The sequence below is a fragment of the Dipodomys spectabilis genome, unplaced genomic scaffold (assembly GCF_019054845.1).
Source record: "Dipodomys spectabilis isolate Male_0828 unplaced genomic scaffold, ASM1905484v1 ptg000158l, whole genome shotgun sequence".
NCBI classification, from domain to species: domain Eukaryota; kingdom Metazoa; phylum Chordata; class Mammalia; order Rodentia; family Heteromyidae; genus Dipodomys; species Dipodomys spectabilis.
The window spans coordinates 1,936,306-1,942,710 of NW_024870835.1; positions in this window are offsets into that span (position 1 = coordinate 1,936,306).

Sequence of the window (6,405 nt, forward strand, 5' to 3'; positions counted from 1 at the left end):
TTAGGAGACATTTCAAATTCAAATTATAGCAGATCTCAAAAAAAGGCAAGTTTCTTCTGATCTTTTCTGAAAGAAAATATCATATTGCTACCATCTCACTATCCTTTACTCTGAAAAGAATGGCACTTCAGAAGCAAGAATCATCACTGTGGCTATTTCATTCATAATTTCTAAAAGTCAAAATCCACATGTCTTATGTATTGTCCTAACTTTTCCATTTTCAAACACAAAATCTAGTACACAGTAAAGTTGCAATAGGTATTTGTTCAACATGGGAACAGTTGCCCTTCATAAATTACATGGAAAAAGCAAAGCCATCTCCTTGCAATATCACTGAGAACCAAATCCTCCAAGTAAAACAAATTATTCCATTACAATAAAAATGTGGAATTATAGAACATGAAAGGCTTTAGAAAATCATCTGATTGAACTATTTTTGTAGCCAATGGAAATCTGAATCCCAAAGAGGTAACAGCTCACCCAAAGTCACATACTTAGCCAGAGGGCTGGGACTAGTATGAGTGAGAATTTGACTTTGTTTATGGGTTTGTACCCTGCATCACTGGAGAAAGGATCCAGGGAAATTGACAAATAATGTTACAAAAAGGTATTAGTGCCCTGAAGCAAAGTTCAATGGAAACTTTTCTTGTAGCTTGAAACACTGCTCCTACAGTATTCATTTACACAAGAAAATAGGATGCATTCTCCATCACTGATGAAAACAAGTATTCTGTTTCAGAACTTACTACCCCATGTTTCAAGAGAGATGTCTTTTAAAGTATTTTATTTCTTCTACTCCCCCAATCCAAAAATCCAGCCCTTCAGAAATAGAAGAATTTGGGTTGCTTAGTGATACAGATAAGCATTTATGTTTGACTCCATTTTCTCCATCAATTCAGAAAGCCCTAGACTCTCTTTCACATCAATAGGAAAGTAGCAAAATATTCCCCTACTTGCTTACTAAAATATACCACCTTGGGCACTCAAAACAATGTGTATTTTGCATCTTGGAATACAAGTTGCTTATAAGTATGACTGAGAATAAGAATTGTTAATGTTATTTGAAGTTTATACTATTGTGTAACAAAAAGAAGGGAAAAAAATGTCCAGACTGAAGTCATCTGCAATTCACAGCACAGCAAGTAGTTATCACAACCCATATGGAACAAAGATCACCCAAGGCTGAGATTTCCATGCGTGTGACAAGGTGACACACAGGAGTTAAGTGCTGTAGACTTGGGTAGTAGCTCATTTCGTAGGGACACACAGCTCCCAAAATGAAAATGATGCACATAAGCCACCATGCTGACAGGGGTGAAAACTGGGGAACCAAACAAATGTTGCTGATTTTAAGTTGTTCTCCTACGATAACAACCAGCACCAAATGAGTTGCTATGGTGGAAAGCAAGCTGTGCTCAGAGACTAATTGCTGCACTTGTTAGAGTGTGCAAGAAGGTGTTTATTTGTTTTACATGTGTTTGGTGCCAAGACATCCCGGGGATCTGGAGCTGAAGCGGAAACAGAATGACAGTGTTTAGAAAACTAAACACAAAACAAAAGGGAAGAAGAGCAGGTTGGGGGGTAGATTTTATTTTTTTAGTTTTTTATGTGTGTGTGAAAATGACTTGCGCATTAAACATATGAAAAGCTGGAGGCTCTTATCCTGGATGATTAATTCTTCAGTCTCCTTCAGATCGAGCCGTGGGAGCCCACGCTGGAATGGAGTGTATGAAGCCTGGCATTCTTTGATGCTTGTACTTTTATTTAGATGGTGAATTATTCAAAGCAAGGAAGATCAGCCTAAGAGCTTCCAATAGAAATGAAAGGGAATGAACTCAGGAAAAGGAAGGATGTGAAGCACAAAATGTGGGTGTTCAAATGGTTCCACCTGAATGGCAAAGTGCACAATATGCATACTATGGGGAATTTGGTACCCTGTGCCTTTCCAGCTTCAGAAATAATGACCAGACTTGACTAACATCTTTAAAGATTTAATGATGTAATGCTTCCACTGCACAGTCCTTTTTCTTCACTTATACCTCCCAGGCTTCCAGAATCTTCCTTTGACAGAAATGTGTTCCTCCAAATAAATCTGATAAATGATTAAGAAGTAAGCTAATTCTTCCAAGAATAGTACATGTATATGTTAAAAAGAACTATTACTCATGATTTTGATATATAGAGATATTTAAGCATTAATAAACTTCACAAAGACAAAATAGATGTTTACATCTTCTTTATGGTTAACATACTTTGTAAATTATTTGTTATTTAAAAGTGAGTAATAATATGAGTAATATTCACCTAAACCTTTTACATAATACATATCACAGGTAAAAAACTCAATCAAATTTGTTCCCTTTATTATCTCTATGATGCCAACAAAACTCCATTTATTCTCTCTCTCTCTCTCTCTTTCTCTCTCTCTCTCTCTCTCTCTCTCTCTCTCTCTCTCTCTCTCTCTCTCTCTCTCTCTCTCTCTCCCCTACTCCTTGACAGGTATTTGAAAGATTCTCAAAGAGGGAGGAAATGATAACCTTCACTTTCACACAAGGGCAATGAAGAAATTTTATACCCATCAAAGATTTTTAACCTTCTTTTGAATGTCATTTACTTTCTATTTTTCACTGCTTCCTGTCTCATAGAGTGTGAATGGTTCATTAATGTAGTGAAAACATATGTCAGGTTGAGAATCATGCAAATCATCAATCCTGCACCAAAAGCAAATTTTATATCCATGAAAATCTTGCAGCATCTCCAAGATTAGTTTATATTAACTTTGAAACTCTACTAAATTGGTCTTTGAAAGGGTATCAGGAAAATGAGATAATCTGTACCCTCTTAAAACTAATAGATGAACAAAGAATCATGTCACGGTTTTTATATAACTGTCTTTGCACATAGTAGAGTAGATTGTATACAGCCATATTGCCAAGAAAAGTCAACTTACTTGTGAACAGAATGGACTATTGGCTTTGGTTTCATAGAAAGCTCATTAAGTCATCCACACATAGTATCAACCCAATTATTTTAACTAAACAGGAGTTCTTCTGTCTCACCAAAATTCCTAAAGCAGACAAGGATGAATAAAAAAACAAATGCAGGGCTGGGAAGATGGCTCAGTGGTAGAGTGCTTGCCTTGCATGCACTGGGTTTGATTCCTTAGCACCACATAAGCAGAAAAAGCTGGAAATGGAGCTGTGGCTCAAGTGGTAGAGCACCAGCCTTGAGCTGAAGAGCTTAAGGGACAGCACCCAGGCCCAGAGTTCAGGCCCCATAACTGGAAAAAATGCAACATATTATGTAGGAATGTGAACATGTACATATTTTGTGAGGGCATCCCTATGTATTATGCTTACTTTCATAGTTATAATCCTAATCCAGTACTATAGCATTCCTTTTAGCCTTCTATATTTTTAATTATATCTTTATTTCATCTTTATCTTTTCCACAAGCAATGAGCTCCAAAACCGGGATGTCACTCAAAGAAATATTTGCACTGTATCTATTCCCATCTCTAGAGCCATAGCTCAGAGATTTTCTAGCAAAGTATAAAACATAGATCTCCTCTCCTCCCCAGGGAACTGCCTTCATTTAGAACCGACTGTGGAGAAGTTTAAGCCTGGGGGCACTGTCAACAATAGTAGAAGTTACGGGAAAGGAAATGCCTCAGTCTGATGAAGATACAGCCTCAGCTATAAGATGGCTAACACAGAGAAGAGATCTAGATAATACAAAGACTGGAAGAAGTACATGTTTTGGGAGATGAAAATATGGATCTCAGAAACTAGGCCATCAACAGAAGAAGCCACAGTTTGATTTGATTGGTTCTTAAAGATGCAGGCTCCTAGAGTATTACTAGAAACAAAAAAAATAATAATTAGGAAAAGTGGATCTGGATAGCTAAGTATGTTCGGCAAAAAATGAAGGAGAATTTCATTGGTGTCAATGTCATTGCAAGGTGACTGTGTATATCATCAAAGCTCTGCCTCCTGAAGAACATGAAGCAGGAAAGAATCCTAAAAGAATCCAGCTAGTAAGTGACAAATGACAGTAACAAGTCCTAGGAAAGGAAAAATATGTCATATTACTAAAATTGTGCTCTATGCTGCTTGGTTTCCCTCCAAATGATATGAAACACAAAAAGAAACAGGAAAACATGACTCGTAGTCTAGAAAATCAGTATGAAACAGGAAAAAAGAAACAGAGAATGAGCACATGTGAGATTTAACAAAAATAATATTGAAATCACCCATTCTAAATATGTGCAGAGAACTAAAAAGAAACCATAATGAAATAAAAGTATGGTGAAAATGCTACGTTAAATATAGAATATAAAAATACAACATATAGGGCTGGGAAGGTGGCTCAATGGTAGAGTTCTTTCCTAGCATGCAGGAGGCACCACATAAGCAAAATATCTGGAAGTGGTGCTGTGGCTCAAGTAGTAGAGCACTAGACTTGAGCTGAAGAGCTGAGGGACGGTGCCCAGGCTCAGAGTTCAGGCCCCACAACTGACCAAAAAAATATAATATATAATAGTTTTTAAATAGCAATTATGTAATTAAAAAGCACAGTAATTAGAGATTCAGATCCCAAATCAACACAGCTCAAAAAGAAAGTTAACAAGATCTCATGTCAATAAATAAACTGAATATATTGGTTGAGGCTTGTAATCCCAGTTATTCAGGAGACATGGGTAGCAGGGAATAAGTCTCAGATCTGCCCAGGAAAAAAAGATAACCCTATCTAAAAATTTACCTGAAGCAAAATAAGCTGGAAATGTTCTTCAAGTGCTAGAGTGCATGTATACAAATATGAGGACTTGAGTTCATACCCCAGTAATGCCAAAAAAATAGTTGAAAAGTAAAGTAGTTATCTTTTAATTCCCTACAAGGGCTCAACAATAGACTTGAAATAAAGCACTATAATCTCAGCTACTCAGAAAGCAGAGATAACAAGGCTTGTAATTCCAAGAGATCCCAGATAAAAAGTTAGTTAGAACTGCATCTCAACAAATAACTGGTTTGATGGCACAAGCCTGCAATCCTAACTACTCAAGCGGCATTGGTAAAAGGGTCTGATCTGAAGTCAGCTTAGACAAAAACATTAGTCTCTGTTTGAAAAATAAAGCACAAAGAAAAGGGCTGGAGGCATGGCTGAAATGCTAAGCAGACCATTTGTATAGCAAGCACAAAGCTCTTAGTTCAAACCTCAGTACTGACAAAAAAGAAAAAAAGCTTAAATAGCAAACTGGAAGAGAGATTCATAGAAACTATCTAACCTTGAGCAGAGATGAAAAGCAGAGCAGAAACTAAGATTTAGGACTATGTGCAACAAAGCAACATGTATCCAATCAAAACACCAGAAGGAGAGAAGAAAAGGTAAATACTCATAGAAATAATTGCTGAAAATCCCTACATTTATTTTTTTTAAGACAACCTGCATATCCAGAAAGACAAATCTATTCTAGGTAGGAAAGCAAATGGGAAAAAGTCATAAACAAATCTACCAGAGTAAAAATGATGAAAGTAAGGCCAGGAGACAATTTTGAAAGCAACAATACAAAATCAATGCATAGCTTACAATCGGAGCCTGGTAATAGTATCATCTCAAATCTCAGCAGAAGCAACCAACCCAAAGGCAGTGACATAACATATTTAAATGTGCAAAGAATAAAACATATCAACTGATCATCATATATCTACCCTTCCCAAGGGAAAGTGAGGATGTTTCCCATAAGAAATGCCAGATAAGTTGTTGCTAGCACATCTGTCTTACCATAAATGTTAAAGGTATGCAGGCTGAAAGCTAGTGACCTCAGAAAACAATTTAACATTCACACAAACCATAGAGAATTGATAGACAAACTATATAATTAAAAGACTTTGTGCCATACATTGGTGGATTATGCCTATAATCCTAACCATTCAACTGGCTGTGATCTGAGGATCACAGTTCAAAGTCATCCAAGGCAGGAAAGTGGAAAGTCCATGGAATTCTTATCTCTAATGAACTACCAAAAAGTTGGAAACAGAACTGTGGTTCAAGTGGTAGAATGCTAGCCTTGAGGATAGCACCCAGGCCCTGAGTTCAAGCCCTAGGACACAGACAGACAGACAAACAGACACACACACACACACACACATACACACACACACACACACACACACACACACACACACACACACACACACGACACTGTAACTGCCACTTTTATCTTTTCCTCTCCTAAGATATTTAAAAATCAATACCTAGCATGAACTTATTTTTAAACAGATGTTAATCCCATTCAAGAGGACAGAACAGTGATCTCCATAAGCTGTGCTAGAATAAGTAACCACAAATCTAGAAAGATGGCACTGAATCTCTAACAATGCCATATGCAGAAAGTAGCACTTTGGG